Source organism: Cuculus canorus, chromosome 5, assembly GCF_017976375.1.
Source record: "Cuculus canorus isolate bCucCan1 chromosome 5, bCucCan1.pri, whole genome shotgun sequence".
Classification (NCBI taxonomy): domain Eukaryota; kingdom Metazoa; phylum Chordata; class Aves; order Cuculiformes; family Cuculidae; genus Cuculus; species Cuculus canorus.
This window is the reverse complement of record NC_071405.1, coordinates 42280099-42297274: the sequence shown is the minus strand read 5'-3', so window position 1 is coordinate 42297274 and position 17176 is coordinate 42280099.

Here is a 17176-nt window from a genome sequence, read left to right as displayed (position 1 = left end):
ATGACTTCATCTGTTTCCATAAGATTGCTTTCCTCCCTCTTCCTTTCTTTGGCTGGTAATTGAGAAATGCATGAGCTCACCTCCTAGGAGCGGGAAATGAGAACCACAAGAGGAAACGAGCTGGAAAGGCATACATGGGGCCAGGGGAAAAAAAAAAATTAAGTGTGTGGGAGTGTGTGGAATCAAAGATGGTGTGGAGAAGAAAGGGATTTCTCTTGCATGCGGTTATAGCCATACAGGGTGCACTGCAGGGGAAGGCAGGGCTGGGGGACATCTATTGACATTCAGTGTCACTGTTCTTCAGCCTTGAAGGCGTCCCCCTTCAGCATAAAGGGCCCAGAGGCCCTTTAAAAGCATGGTGTAACACAATATAAGTATCCCATCTGCAGTTTCTTGGTGAAATGCAACCCAACTCTTCTTCTAGGTCAACTCATAGGACCTGCTGGTGACCAGGGTGTAGCCCAGGTCTAAATTGGCACAGGGAATGAACCCACTCAGGTGGTGAGGCTTTCACAGCTTGAAGGAGAAGGGGGGAGGCATGAAAGAGTTGGTGTTTTAAATGGATGTTAATCACCTCAGTGAGGTCTGTCTTGGGCTGGCAGATCTCATGGTGTGAGGGCTGCAGGTTGCTGGTGGCAGGATTGCTGCTTGGTCAGGCTGTGCTCTATGCCCTTAGAACTTGCTCACAGGCAGGTGAGGAGTGTCTGTTGAGAGCCGGTCATCTCTTTGTTTCTTGTCTCTGTGTTTGGGGTTTTTTTTGTCATCTTTAGGATGAGGAGAAAGAAAGTGCCTGTGGAGATAAGCTGTTCTCAGTTTGGCTTCCACTTGGTTTCTTGTGGTTTCTTGGCTTTTGAAATGGAGAAGTGCGACAGAGGAGGTATTTTAATGTGATCAGATGGGTGAGGAGGGCCTTGTTTCTCCAGTGCCTTAAGTTTCTTCCCTTTTCTCTTCACTGATGTGTCCTCTGCTTGTTTTTACTCCTTGTCTTAAAGATGTCTCACCCTGCTGCTGCTTTTGATGTGCAGTTTGGAAGATTCCAGCTATCTCCTCAGATAAGGTTAGCTTTTGACCTGAGGGCCTTGTTCTGTAATTGATGGGCACGGATATAATGTCATCTATCTGAGGAAGGGGCCCTCAATTTGTTAGTTGTCACCCAAACACAAGTTACCACAACCAAAAATATAGTAGAAGAAAAAGAAGGATCTAAATAAATGATGTAATTATCTCCAGAAAGCTGCGCTTCTGGGAGTCTTACTTGTGGCCAAGTGCAGCTGAGGTACGGGTAAAACTAATGAAAACAACTGCAGTATCTGTGTGGAGTTCGCAGCAGGTCCTGTTGATGCAGAGGGCTGCTCTGCAATTCACCAAGGTGTTCTGAGGGTCTCACAGCTTTGAAAATTAGCCCCTCTATTCTTGATCTATGTGATCTTGATTTCAGTGTAGTCAGGTTTTAGGACCACTGTCTTTGGCATGTGTATCCATCTCTTATGGTGCGTTCCACCTCTGTATGGTGATTCAGGATTTGGTTGGTTTTGGGGTTTATTTTTAAAGTATTTTAAAGGGACTCGTAGCTGAAGGAAAGCCTGTGCAAAGTGTTAGAGCTTAGAACATCTCTCCTGGCACAAGTGGGTGTCCCATATACGTTATAAACTATTTATGTTTCCATTTGATTTTTTTTCCCCCTCTTCACCTTTTTTTTTTTTTCACAGTTTTTCCTAAGTGAAACACTAATTGTGGTAATGTTCAAACCCACAATGTTTGAATGGCCTCTAAATTAGGCAAAACAAGCTTGCCCACCCTAGTTGAACAGACTGGACTCATTTTGTAGTTCATACACACTCTGTTCATTTTGCCCTAATAAATACTTTTCTGTCCTAGACTAGGAGCACTGGGGGACCTTGGAAAGTCTGACATTAGCAGAAGAGGGGCAGGTAACCAGGGGAGAAGAGAAGAGATTGGATTGGTATCCACAATGCATCCAGGTGCCTAATAGGAAGTTTCATCATCCCAACAGGTATTGCATTTAAAGAAAGCCCATGCTGGAAATTCAGCAAGAACCAAGTTTCTTGGATGTCACTCTTGCTTTCACTGCAGAAACCCCAGAAGGTGCTGAAACTGCAGCTAATGAGCAGCAGAGCAGTCTGCTGGGGTTTCTGAGAACTCACTGAAGACAGGCTGGGTTTTGACCTAATTCTAGGTCTTGGAAGCACGGCTCTAGTTTGCATTGGACCTGGTTGCTTTTGTTCTTAATGCAGGGTATTTGAACACCAGCAAACTTCTTCCCTGCAAGGACTGAGTGTTTATTGTTAAGTGGAGTTTCTTGGGACTCTGAAAGGATGCAAATATATGGGCTGCTGTTATTCAGTTATCCCTCTAAATATAAGCACAGTTTTAATAAGCCTTGGAGCTCCAACTTGCAGACATGGCTGATCTTTGAAGAGGTTCACATCCCTGACAAAGCTAGGCATCCCTGTTCCTGTGTGTGTACCTAAACTATCCTATAGGTGCCACTAGAGCTTTTTATGTTTGCCATTCTGCTTCATGCAGGTTACTTGTTTCTTGGAGTTTGGGAAGGTCTGTGGCCCAGACTTTGTGGTCCTCTTTCCTGTTGTTAATTTGGGAGCTGGCCATGAAAAAGACGAATGATTCTGGCAGTGGGAGATCCCTTCTGACTGATACCTGTCCCAGTGAGAGAGCAGACTACATATCTGGCTTGTTAGGGAGTGCAGAGTTCACATATATATCAAGTGACCTGACTGCATAGGATATTCAGTCCCGTTACAAAGCCATGGATGGGCTGTGGCATGCACCAGTTTTAGGCCATGAGGAGAAATTTTACACTCCATTTAAACTGAAGTGTTCAATCCTGATCATAAGTGTTTTTTAGGGCTCAGATACTTTAATCCGAGGTATCCAGCCCTCTGAGAAGGAACATAAAGGGCTCTGTCTTCCTTGACTTGGAAAGTTGACATGGGTCAGTTGTTGCTGTGCAACTTTTTATCCAGTGGTCGCTTGTTTGTAGGGCTCTCAGTGGAAAGAATAGATTGTCCTCAGTGCCTGTCAGGAATTGTAGTTTCACTCCAGAGCTGTTTCCTCTGGTGGCCTCTTGAGGAAGCAAACACAGCTTTAGAACAGGGTACGGGCCTGTGGTGCAATCGCTACTTGGTGTTAGCAGGTCTAGACTGATGATGAACCTATTTGCCTCCGTCTGGGCTCACAGTGAACACCCAGCCTTTTCTGTAAAGCCCACCAAATGATAGCATGGCCTAAAATAAATATTTATTTCTGCCTTCTGTCGCTGTTCACCCTGCCCTTCTACCTTCAGGCCATAGGGTATGAATCAGAACCTGTTTGCCTAGCATTTTAAGTCTTTGCTTTTCTAACCAATGTCTCAATGCCTTTGCTTTTGCCCAGCTTTCCTCTTCTTCCCAGCCTGACATGTCTCCTTTTTTTTTGTAAGGCACTTTGCCTGGAAAAAGCAGACTGTGCCTTCTACTTTACGCACCTGCCTTCATCGGTGCTGGCCACTCTGGTATTTTAATTTCTTTTTCATTGGCCCATCGCACATGTGTTGATAGGCTTTGCAGCTGAGGTCAAGGAATTTCCATGTCGTACTTGGAGAGAGGGTTTCCCCTTCACAGCCTCCGCCTCAACCTTGCACTGGTTCATGTAGAAATAACTTGGCTGCTCTTGGAAATAGGTCCGTGTGAAATAATATTGTCTTTTTGAGGTTAGGAAAAAAAAATGTCCTTTTATACAGTCATGCATACACTCTTAAAAAGAATTCCACAAAGCTTGGTCTGTTCCCTCCTCTCACACTCTGCTCCCACCCCACCTTTTTCCTAAAACAGTGGAGAATTCAGCCTTGGAGTCTGACGGCACTGAGCATACAGCATGTACTGTGCCTTTTGAAATGCTGGCTGCACATAAAAGCCATGCTTGACACTGGACTCTGTTTCTTTATTATGTTGTGCGCATGGTATGTTGGTGGTGGGGTTCCCCAGTGGCAAACCCGTGGTAAGGAAGGAGGGCAGGTGGGATGAGGATTAGTAGGTGTGCAGAAGAGTGGCTTGGGCAACAGGCAATACATGCTGTGGGTCACTGTGAGCTCCTGTTTCCCAGGCTGGGAGGGGAAGCTGGGAACGGCCAGCTTGATGCCAAAGGTTGTGTGAGTAGTAGTGGGGATCTGGGGGGCTTTTGCATCATTGTTGTTTTTTCTTCTAGTTGGGATACCCCGTGCAGAAGGGTATGTGAAGGTAAAAACACGAGAGGGGAAAGAAGGAAAAAAAGGGTTCACACTATCCTGGGACCATTGTGCAAGTTCTTATCCTTCTGCTATCCAAGGGGAAAGATGACAAGGGCCGCCCTTTGGGGGTTGATGGTCTCATTCAAGGAGAAGGACTGCTGCCTGATGTACACATGATTATAAATCCACTGCCAAACATCTATGTGATTGCTTGTCTGTTACATGTTTCCAGTTCAGGCCCAGGGTGAGGTGCCTGGGTGGGCACCCATAGCACTAGGCACGCACAGTGGAGCAAACTAGCCCATTGCCAGGCCCACGTAAGTGGAGAAAAGCTCTGCTGTGGACATCCCATGGGCACATTGACAGAGGAGCAGGAGGCCTTGTGCTCCTTAATATGTGTAGGCAGGATGGCTGGGGCCAAGTGTTGTGTGGTGTCATGCTTTAATGCTTCCCATGTGTTTGCAGTACCACTTTTGTTACTGCAGCTAGGGAGAACTTGGGGAAAATCCCTGAACACAAAGGAAAAATGGCTCTATTTCAGTGGGCATAAGGGTGTTTCTGCTGTCCTTTACCATACACTTGTTCTTGAAAATGGGGTCAGAGCTATGTGCAGCTTGGGCTGACCCTTATAAGAAACAAACGCCCATTCTCTGAAGATGTTTGTTGGCCCTTTCAGATACGTAACTGCTAGGATTATGCACAGTGATGCGCAAGATTTTCTGCCTAACAGAGCTATCTGCTGAGGTACAGGTACCCACTGCTACTCTGTGCTGTCATGGGTCACTGCCTGGTGGAGGGAGACCATCAGATACAGTCAAAGATAATAAGGCTCTTGGATAGTGGAGCTGGAGGCTCTGTAAAACAGAAAAAAATGTGTTTTCTACATGCTGCTCAAAATGTGTATCACTGCTACTGGCTAGTCCTTCTTGCTGGCCAAGTGCTGAAGCTGGCCTCTCTATGTCAGCCTAAATCAAACTGTAGACTGAAAATGCATAACATTGCCTGAAATTTCCCCATCTGCAAGTTGTTCAGATGTTATATGCTTCTAACACAAGCTATTTGAACCATTTGGACTTTAGTCTTTCCTCCTGATGACCTTGGAAACCTTTCTGTGCCTCTAACAATTTTTGGCAGCCTTCTCTGGCCTCTATTCCTGCTATCTCCACTCTGAAACAGGGTGAGCAGACTTCAGCTCACTTCTTAAAGTGTGAATGTGTCATTGATTTATGTGGTGGCATTTATAACATTTTTGGTATTGTTCTTTTTTTTCTTTTTTCTTTTTTCTTTTTTTTTTTTTTTTTCCTTATTTGATGGCCTCTGTGAGTGGAGCAGATGTTTTCATTGAGCTGTCCGCAGTGACGCCTAGATCTTTTTACTGAGTGGTTACAGTTAATTTAAAACCCATCCGTGTATTACCTCAGCAGTCCCTTGATGTCACTAGTTAGAAGATCCCAGCTGGCTTCTGCTCTTAATTCTATTGCCTGTCTGTTTCCTATTATTTTTTATTATGCTTACATTTACTCGCATGCTGCACCAGTTTTTAAAGCGAGGTGTGCACCGTCATTTACAAGTAGCTAACGCAGGCTCTCAAATTCTTCTGTTCATGTACATAAAGGTAATATTTGTGCTTGGGTGTTTTCAGACAATGCAAGTGCTTTTCCCGTAGCAGATACTACTGAGTAATGCCAGCATAAGTAAATGAACAAATGTGACACATGTTTGCACATACCCATCTTAAGCTCACATCACTCACTGCAGAGAAATGTGGATCCCTGCATGAAAGACCAGCTTGTATAGTTTGCCCTTCTGGATTGTGCCAGCAAGCAACCCGTGCTGGGAAGCCCTGAGTGTCTGACGCTATGCTCTTCCACGTAAAATTGTGTGGCCTCAATGAACTAACAGAGAAGGGAAGGAATCCTGTATGCATGGCAGGTTGAAAACCGTCAGCAGATGCTTAGGCAACATAACAGTGCCCTTTGAGATCTCCACGTGTGTGGTTTCTTTGCTTATTTGTTGCATGGTTTTGAAGACCTTTAAAATATTGCATGATGCTTTCCAAGGTGTGAAATATCCTAAATAATGCAGAGTCCTGTGGTGCTAAAAGCAGCGCACTGAGGAGATACTGTGGTCTCTCTTTGTCTCTGGTGAAGTCACGTAGCCCAGAATAGGACATGCAGGGACATTGCACCAGGTTTCCATTAGAAAGCTCCATCCTCCATCCTGGAAGTCAGTGGAAATTTCACTATTGACTCCCAGAAGAGCAGTAGTAAACCAGTGTTAATGAGAGATACTGGGAGGTTGCAGGAAGGAGCCAAATGCTGTAACTCTGCTTAATGACTGGAAACTTTGTGAAGTCCCCTCTTGCTTTGAACGGATTTGCAAACAAACTTTGGCAATAGCCATTTTATCTCCTGTTTTGGAAGCCATGTGCCTCAGCTATTCTGCCACTGAGGACAGAGTTGCAGGATGGTGGGATGGTTTAAACAGGAAAACAGAAAGACAGCTGCAATATGTCAAATTTCCTACTGTGAGGAAAATGAAACCAGTCTAATTTTGCTGAACTATGACTCAGTTCGGTCCAGAGATTCCAATACCATGCAGTAAATGTTATAAGCCCCTTTGAGGGAGGAATAAACCTAATTCAAAGGCACAGGGAGGAAGTGCCCAGCAAGAGACAGAAAGGAAATTGCCAGTAATGATGGATGAGGAAAACCCAGTAGGGTACTGCTGAACAGGACTTGAGAGCAAAAGAGATGAATGGCCTTTGGTGATGAGGCTCCGCTGAAGTCTGTGTGATGTGGGTAAGAACAAAAGCCAGCCACACTCAGCTCCGTGTTGCAGGGTGGAGATGATGACGTGCTGTTCCCTCACTCTGCAGAGCTCCTGGGTGAGTGATGGATGGTGTTCTCAAAGGATGAAGCCACAGTCAGTTCTCTGGTTCCTGAAAGAAAACTCAGCTTGTCCATCCCTACAAAGAACAGGCAGCTCGTCTCACTATGTCAGTGCAGCTGACATCAAAAATGATTGTGAGCAGTGTGCCATGCCCCTATCAGTGGAGAATCACTCCCATTAATCTTAAGGTAGAGCAAGAGCAACACATCGGATGGGACAGTGTGTGGAAAAGATGAACTGACCAAATTCATATGCGTAATCCTGAAGAAGTGCCATATCAAAGCTGTGCGTTTCAGCTGAGGTTTTCAATGTGATGGGGCTAAACTGTTCAGGAACAGAAACAGATGCAAAGGTTTTTTACAAGCATTTCATTTCTTGATGCACTCCAGCACATTGCTGGTGATCACTGCTAGTTTTGCTGATTCATAATAGCATCCCAGAAGAGTGGGAAATGATTTCCCAATGCACTTAATGCTGGTAAACCTGATAAGTGGGTCTACGGTGGTTGCAATGGGGTCATACAGAAGTCTATTGCCTGAGCCAGGTCTTGGTTGCCAGAAAGCTGGAAATGGAAATGAGGGAATGCCTCATGATACAAAGGGTATAGTATTACAAGGTGGGGGTGGAGGATTGGTAAAAAAGTTAAAGGTATTCTGAAATGTCGCTGATGTGGCAAGAATATCACTGAAGAGTACTGTGTTACAGAGGTTAAAATACCCTGGTCTTCTGCAATGAAGGAACAGGAGTGACTGTGCGTAGGAGGTAAAAGAGGGACAAAGCCTGACTCTGGCAGCAAACAAGTGGACTAGAGAACACAATAACTGTCATCTTTACAATTACATTTCCCCTTTTTCACTGCCCAAAGAAACCAAGCTGAGGCCACTGTGGCCCGAGCCAGCCAGGCTGTCCTTCAGCAGGGGTAGGAGAAGAATAGATATGCAATAAATCCAACTGTATATGGAAAGATAAAAGACAGTGCCGAAACCCCGAGGCAGTGCTGGCTTGTAAGTGCATTGGCAGGAATAAATTGGCTTCCTTGCTGAAAAAAAGGCCTAAAGCAGACCAAGCAAACCTATGCAAGAGACAACAGACCAGCCCAGACACTGATGAGGCTGAAGTATGTGGACTCAAAAAACAGATTAAAGGCTCACACAGGCCTAGAGTGTGTATGAGAAGTGCTCTGCTTACTTCTAGTCTGAAGCCTCTGTTGCTACTGGGATAAATTAAGAGGGTTTTTTATCAGCTTCCTTTTCCCATAGACACAAGTGTTTTTTCTGGGGCAACTGTTTCACAGATACTACTCTAGCACAGCATAGTTTCCAGTTTCCTCCACTAAAATACAGAATCATTTCTCTGTGAATCAGTTCTTTGCTAACTTCTTTGCAAACTGCAACAGAGCAAAATATTCCTAGTGCGGCGAGTGACCTCTCATGCAGCATTCTAGTTGATGACCAAATTCAGAGGCTATTCCTTTCTGCAGCAACTGATGTCCATGACACTGTGGTACTTACTGCTGTTTTCTTGCCGGGGAACTGCTCGTCAGTCCATTCTGGGATGGCTGCAGCCATTTTCAGCCTGCTTCAGAAAGGTATCATAATAAAGGCCTTGCTGCACTGCTGTTGGTGTAACACACCATTTTAAGATTTCTTTATGAGGCCAAATCCAAAGAAGCCTCTCTCTCTTCCACAACTTTGTCTGTCTACTTGGTATGAGCCCTTAACCCCAGAACTGTATGTGTGTGCTCAGCAAATGAGGGCTTACAGATGCAATACCACAGAGAATGATGTGAACTAGGAATGTGTTGAAACTAGAGGCACTGTAACCTATAGCTGTGCTGAACAATGTGGAAGAAACGCTGTCAAGTGTGGGTCTGTGTGAGCTATTATATCCCCAGCTAGACCCTCTCCAAAAGTTTGCTCAGCATACTGATTTTCCAGGAGTTTTCTTAGTGCTTGGAACAAGTTACCTATCTCCTGCCAGAATTGAGAGAGGAACACGACTAGCTGACGAATACCATATGTTCCAGGCTGGCCAAAGGAAACCTAATTGGATTTTATTTAGCTTGTCTATATAACTGTGTTTCTGTAACAGGACTGAGTTGGTTTGGTTTGGTTTTTCTGGGTGAGGTCCCTTCTGCACCTTCTCCACACATACACACACGCCCCCCAATAAATGGAGCTGATCCCTTCTACACAAGAATTTTCCTGTTCTGTATTCTGCCCTCATACTGCAGGGCACAGCCTTCTGCCACATCCTTAATAGAAGCGATCAGGAGAGAGCTAAGTAAAGGGAAAGGCAGATGCCAACAGGAACAATCAGAAATTGCAGAGCTGAAATCTCATTCTACGCAGTGAATATCCATTTCTGAGAATGCAACAAAAATATTGATGCTGATGAAAAGATTCCCCCTCTTCCCCCTCAAAAGTGTGTGTTTGTGACCTGGGAGTGGGACCACAGAACTGTGGATGTGTAATATCTAGATGTACATTTGTTCTGTTTAATGCTCTTAAAGGAACAGCTGTATGAGATTGCAGAAACTAAAGACTGATCCCTGTTCTGAGACCACCAGGGCAGAGTATGCCCCTAAAAGGCGTAGACTGGAGTTTGCAGAAGTTGAAGTAGGACTGATACTGGATAAGGTTCAGTTTCTAGAAACACGGAGCCTTAGATGGAGCTAGGAGAGGACTACTCCACTAGAGTGGAATACTCCCTGTATTCCACTACACTACATCACTTGGAGTAGGTCACTTCTCCCAATGTGCTTTGTTGCCTCTAACCATCCCAAATGCTTAAGGGAAGGCACCATCTGATACCGCCTGATTGTGCAGCATTTAGGCCAACCATCACTTGAGGAAGTGGAGGGGAGATCACTGAGCATTGTCATGTTGCCTGTAAGAGCTTTGGCTCATCTATGGCAGGAGCTTAGCTGGAAACCTCACACCCAGTCTTCTCCTTCAGGTTGTTGGAGCATGTTCTCCCAAGTTTCCTGGACAGCCTCGGCAGTGGTGTTTACAGAGATGTGCAGGAAGTTTTGCATTGGGTAGGAAAGAGTTATAAGTGGTAAGCGTATGCTCTTCTTGGCAGACGAGCAGAAAAGGGTGGAGGCCTTCATTTCTAGCTGAACAGAAGAGAGGAAACAGAGCTAAAAAGCAACTACCACTTTAAATAATCTCTTTCCTCCCCATCTCTTATTTAGCTCATGCCTTTCCTGTTTACAGCATCATTTCCTGCAGCTCCTTTTCTATTCATTTAATGGTAAGGTCAAACCAAGGTCTGCCCCATTTCTGAGCACCGAATCAGTGCAAATGTCTCCATCTGATGCCACCCAGGAGATACAGGCTATCGGACACTTCCTCCTCCATTAGCTGTATGCTGTCATGCCACAGCAAAGCCATGGGACGTCTCTAGTTTAATGGAAGGCAGAAGTTGGCACAGCTCTTGACTAGTTCCTCTGAACAAGTCCCCTGCTTTGCTGTGTCCTTTCACTTATGACACATTTGTTTATCCATTCGCTGCCTGCACCCTGTTTTTCTGCCATATGTGCTTTGCTGCCCACACAAGCACATTCAGCTGCATGCTCAGTGACCCACTTATCTAGATACTCATACTGGCTGAATCACTCTTTGATGTACAGTCATAGCCACACTTGCAGATGGACTCTGATCCTCGTGAGCCATACTAAGTTCTCTTTCAGTCTGCCATACCTGTATCCTCAAGATGGAGGACAGTCTTCCTTGCTGGAGGAAACATACTCCTTTGTACTGCGTTTGCTCAACTACCCATTTACTCTCAAGGCCATGCAGAAAAGATGGTGATGCCTCCAGCCATATGGAGAGAAAGGGTAAATGTTGATACCGTATTTCTCCATACTACCCATGTCTGAGATCTGCCTTTGAAGGATGCCAGTGTACTTGATTCCAATGCCTTCTTTTGGTGGAGTAAAGATTATCTCATCACTATGGCTGAATTTGCATTGTCCTTCCTTGGCTTAGGCTCCCCAGGCTATCATCCTAAGGTTTGTGATGATGACTATGAGAAATTTTGAGGCCAAGGCACGGCTGGAGTCCATCTGTCCCACACATGTAGTTAGGATAATGTACAGTCCCACTGATGCTATGACATACACGTGTTGGATAAGACACTGCCTGTTCTGAAACATCTTCAAAACAAAACAGCCTGTTGCCCGAACGTACCCCGTGACCACTCTGTTCGGTGTGCAGCATGTTAGGTCCCTTCTCCCGCCCCTACTCTAATTCCTTTACCCACATTGGACTATTTAAGAATTAATGAAGGCCAGATGCATGTTCTGCAAATGTAGGATCACTGCATTTTGGAGTAGACACTGGCTTGATGCCTCCTTGTCCTTCGAATCCTCAGTACAGCTAATAACAACCAGAGGCAGCCTTCTTTGGTCTGAGGTAGAGCCCACCTCACCAGTGACGTCCCTGCGACCGCAAAGGATTTCTCAGGGACCTGGGGCAGGGCCAGCTTTTGGCTATGGAGCCCCAGGATCTGGTTTCGTCTCTCACCAGCATTAGTGGGATGAACTCCACATGACTGAGCTGTCCAACAGGGAGGTGGTGAGCTAGGCCAGCACTGGATTTCTAAGTGGGAAGGAAGGAATTTGGTGTATTTTGGTGCACGTAAAAATAAGGGATGGATTGCACTAGTGGGAGCTGTCCATGTGATGAGATAAAAAAGCAGATGTGCTGCGTGAATATTGCAGCCTCATACTTCAAGGTATTTTGTGAACTGCTAACACTCCAGGCAAGGATGGATCAAGGCAAAATGAGTGTTGTTTTTCAGACTTTGATTTGACCTGATAAAAGGTCACTGCTACAGCAGCTATGCTTCCTTGCTGCAAAAGCAGAGCTTTTCTTCTCGTGAAGGGTCTCTGAGCCATCTCTGCTGGCCAATAGATCCAGGAGGTTGTTACAGGGTTGTGCTTTTGCCATCTTCATGCAAACACATGGTGCATGCTGAGTGTTGTCGAGTTTGATGTGGATGACTCTGCAAGTGTGTATGTAAGGGTATTAGAAAGAGGGGTACTTCAACATTTCAAAACTGTTTTTTTCACTCCTTGGAGTGAGAACCTGTAAACCAAATTTTTAGGCCTAAAAGTCATTCTGATTTGTTTGTGGAAAAACACAAGTTTCTGCAAACAACTCTTTTACGCAGAGTGTTGCCTCTTGGCAGAAGGCTGGAGGTTGGTAAGCATAGCTAACCTCCAGTGAGGTGTGGTGCTGCAATGACATTTCTCAGCACAGCTGTGCCATCAGCATTCAGAAATTGTTGGGGAATGACTTTGTTATAAGTTAATGGTACTAATTTGAGTTTGCAGTGATTTATAGGAAGGCTCTGTGGCTGCTTGTAGCAGTTTACGATGGATATTTCCATCACCCATCAGTCTTTTGTCGTATTGGGACTTGCACAGTTTCTTAGTAGTGAGTGGGATTTCTGCAGAAAAAAACCTCATCTCCAAACAAACCCAGAATTCTCAGATATTCAGCACAGAACCTTCTCTCTTTTTCTCTTCTCTCCTCATCCCCTTCAAACATACCTGTGGGCAGAGGTAGTGTTATTGGAGCAGCCTGTTTGACTGCTATAATATTTTCCACTCAGATCCATTGACTTCTATTTCATGTTTTTGTTGGATCAACACCTTTTGGGAGCAGTTAAAGCTGCTTGTATTTGAATAGTTGGAGACAGTGTGTCACCCTGCTATCTTTTCTTGGTTTCACCTCTAGAAGGCAGCGATGATATGTCTATATACAGTCACTCAACTGAAATATGTGTCTGTATGTCCCTCTCAGTGTGGATCATTTACCTGTGAGCCTCTGTATACCACTAAATGTGTCCCGAAGTAACATAGCATGATTTTAGAGTGTGTTTAGGGCAAATGTATAAGGGAGGTAGGAATTGCCATTTTTTCAAAGCTCCTTTCTAAGAGAGATTTTTTGCTGCTCTGATGACAGAAACAAAGGAAGGTCTTCATTTGTTTTGTGGTTTTGTTTTTTTTGTTTCTCATTACCTATGATGGTCTGGAATAAACAATAAAAAGCAAAAAGTAAAAAGATCTGTGCAGGGCTAAGAGCCCTGTCACTTCCCACTAAACCCACTGTCTTGTTTTGAGCCCCCAAAGGTGCTGCTGAGCCTGTGGTTCCTCCTTTTCAGGGTGTCTTCATGTCCTAAGAGTTTGATCTTCAACCCTCTATATCCATCATCCGCTGGCTTAGGAGAGAGCAACCTAGAAGCATCCAAAAGATGACTGAGCAGTAGTAAACTAACAGAAGGAATAAATTTAAGACTCTTGATGCAGCCTTTCTCATTAAGACCTTTATTTGTATTTGGTTTTATTTCTGTAGAACTCCTAGTTTTCATGAAACCTCCAGGGCTAAAGAATTTTAAAACTGATTCACAGATAGATATGATTACACTCTCTGTTGTATGGTAAGAAATAGTGTCCCTGAGGGGAGAAAAACAAAATAAAACCAGGTCCAATGAGGTGGGAATTACCATTTCATGCTTCTGAATGTCGCCATCTCTTGTTGAGTATCATCATGAAGCTTGTGATGTTTGTGGATTTTATTTGAGACTCGTGGTCTTTATTTGAGCTCCTGGAATCAAGCGGCTGAATGAGATTCTCAGCTTTCTGTTTATTTTTATTTTTTTAAACTAGCATTTCCAGCTCTCTTGATCCTGGAAGAAAACAACTTCACTTGAAAATATGAAGCCTTGAAGGTCCAAATGAGAAAACAGATGAAAAATACTCCAAATACTTTTCAGTTGGTTAAGTCTTATTATTTTGAATCCTGTGTTATTCCGTTCTAGGGCCACACACAACATTTTTGAAAGCTGAAAGCTGGCAACACTCATGCTTTTTATCCAAAGGATTTTGGAAAGTGTGTGAATGTTAGTGGCTATCATGAATGTGGGTGTGTGCGAGTGATATTGCAAGAAGCATCTTGCAGGCCTGTAGACTTCTTGTGCATGGTGACTTGCTGTCCCTACCTTGCAGAGTTCATGAACTAGTCATGGTAGGCAAGGGCATCTAAAGCACTGTTTTCTTCTTTCCTGTTTTCAGTTACCCATCTATAAAGAGGTAGCAAGCGAATTACCTGTCAAGCTGAGGAAAGAGGTAGGAGTGTAAATCCAATTTGCAGCACTAAGTTATATGATCCACCAACAAAGCAATCCTGCGGTTGTGAGAAGAGCAGGGGGCTTAACAACAGGATGGTGCCTCGTCATGACCTGGGACAGGCATGTAGAGGAAAGTTGTTTGGGGCAGAGCAAGGGTGAGAACAGCTCCTGCAAATTGAGAAAAACAGGAACTGTGCAGTGCCAATCACAGACACTCCTCCTCACCATGGTGGTTGCTGTTGTTGTTGTTTTTTCTGCTTTTAAAACAATATGCAAGAAACCATCCAATATCCTAAGGCTTTTGTTTATCTAGATTTTTATAAGGAAAAAAAAAGGAGAAAAAGAAACGAGAGGGGAAACACACACATTCCTTCCAACCAGAAAGTCATGAGTTTTGATTCAGTCTAATTACACAAGTGATATTTGTACAAACCCTGTGAAGTCTCCACACTTTCTTGGTGTGCATCCATTGTTTATGTAAGAGTGGCCAGGTAGCCAAGACAAAGTAACTTTGCAAGAAAAATTCCCTTGGCCTTGGAATATGCTGCACTCTCCTTTTGGCTTAATAAACAAGCCCATTTTCCTGGGTTCAGACCTCTCTCAGGTTCTTTTGTTGCCTCTTCTTCTAAACCAGTGTTTCTCATGTTCTGCCAACATGGCCCAGTAGTACATAATGGAGTCAGATCTCCAATAAATTAAGTCACCACCACTCTTCCTGGTCCACTGCTGTTTGCAGCAACAAAGTACAGCTCATGTGGGCCTCTCCAGTGGCTGGTAAGGGCAACCCCTGCCCAGACATGGTTTTCCCCAGTGTGTGCACACAAACTTCTTGTGTGGGTAGAGCTACGCTGTTTGGGAGGCTGCAGAGTGGAGGGAGGGTGTGATGTGGGTGTAAGCCAAATGCTGTGCTCTACAGTGGCATGTCTGAGCAGAAAGGATGTTGTCAAAAGGTGGGAGTCCAGCTTCTACACTATCCATCCTGGGCATGCATTGTTTGCTCAGTTGATTACTTCTGTACTAGCAAATATCCCAGCTCAGGCTGTTGCCTCTTTTGGAGACCTACTTCCACTTCTTTAAAGATTGAGGTTTTCCAAGACAGTTGTCTGTGCTCAGAATCAGTATTTGGAGCTCCAAAACTAGTCAGGCCCAAGTGACAGCACAGCAGGAGCCTAGAGAAGGCACCATGAGAAGCAAGGTAGTGAAGAAGAAACAGCTTGGGCTCATGGATAGACCTTATGGAATAAGATGGATGGAGCTGTGAAGTTGTCATGTATTCCAAATAGTGGAAATAAGCTTGGTTTTCTTTGACTGGTCTTGATTGCTAGTGGTTTTCGTGGTGTTCATCAATAGCAAGAACAGTGCTGGCAATGGCTGTGAGCTGGTTCTAGATGTTTGGTGTTGTTTTTTTACCTTCTCAGGGGTGCAAGTGACTTTGTGGTGTAGTTATTCAGCTGCCTGGGGCTGCACTAAGTCACCACAGGGTAGTATGGCTCTGCAGATGAGGCATGGGGTTCTGGGGACCTGGTATGAGGGCTGACGGGAGCTGGAAGGAAGATGTTCATCCCTGCAGATAGCCAACATTTATCCTACAGGCTGGATGCTGCTAGCATTATGGTGGACATGTTTGTTGGTGATTGGCTGATACCAAAGTTCAGACAAGGTGGACAAAATCTTATCCTTTATTAAGAAGGTCCTTGTGACCATTTTGAGCTCTTTTCATTTGAGATGAACATATTGTTCGTATGGTAGCAAGATGAGTCTTTTCTACAGGGACTGCTGTCAGGAGGTGGGGGAAGGGAATATTTGCTTCAGGGTTTCTGGGATGTTATTGGTCTATGTCCCTGCTGTCTACCTGCTCAGGAAAGAGGAAGTTTTTGTGGAAGGACAGGTCCATGGTGTGCCTCTTCTGTCAGGAGCAGTTTTGCTTTCTAGGAAGGGGACACATAATTCACTGGACAGTTGTATATTAGAAAGGAAGATCCCTCTTAAGCTTCAACTGGCAAAGTATTCTGCAGTCTAATGCAACTGGTATACTGCTCAGCATCACATGAGCACATGCACTTCTCAGTCCGGTTCCAGACTTGCCTCCCTGCAGTTTTTACAAGTAACGGCTGGGCTTCGTGTATCTCTCCTTGTGCTCTTATTAATCTAGAGTGCTTTTGGACTAATTTTATGTTATATTGACTCAGCCAAAATCCTGAAGCAGTAGTTTCCATGGGTTTGTCAGGCTGTGTCTTAAGGCTCCATTTGCTTAAATGCTCTCCCAAACTTGTGCCATTAGCCTCTTGGGTATGCTGTCTCTCTAGGACAAAAGAGTGCAGCCTGGGTTCTTGATGCTAGGACCCACCTGCATATGACTATGTCTCCCCTCTGCTTCTCCGTCTACCTTTGTCTTTGGAGACAAAGTTTTTGAAGAAGGCTTCAAAAAAGACCTCACTCAGAGATTCATCACTCCTTGTTTAGTCACTTCCTCAAGTATTTGAGCACCATGGTCACTTTAGTAGTGTGCTGCTTGGACCTCGTGCTGCTCTAACTGTTGTGCTGCTGAGAGATTTGGAGAGTTTGAAGGTAAAATGAACTGTTGAAGTGCATGATTACTTTGATAGTACAACTGTGCACCAACTTCACAGCAAGCATCTCCACCTCTTCTGCCCCCTGTGAGAAATGAAACAGAGGTCTCAGCTGGTGAGTGTTTAGCAGTGGTCTGTTGCAAGGAGGCTGTCAGCTTCAGTCTAACACTTGTGAGCTCTTCCCACATCTACTGATGTCACTCTGTTTTTATGATGGGCTGTCATCCATTCATCGCATGTTCGGAACAAGCAGTACAAACTCTCCTCTTGGGTCACAATTTGGATGATGTAGAAATAAGTGAATGTTCAAGTACAATTTTGTCAGCGG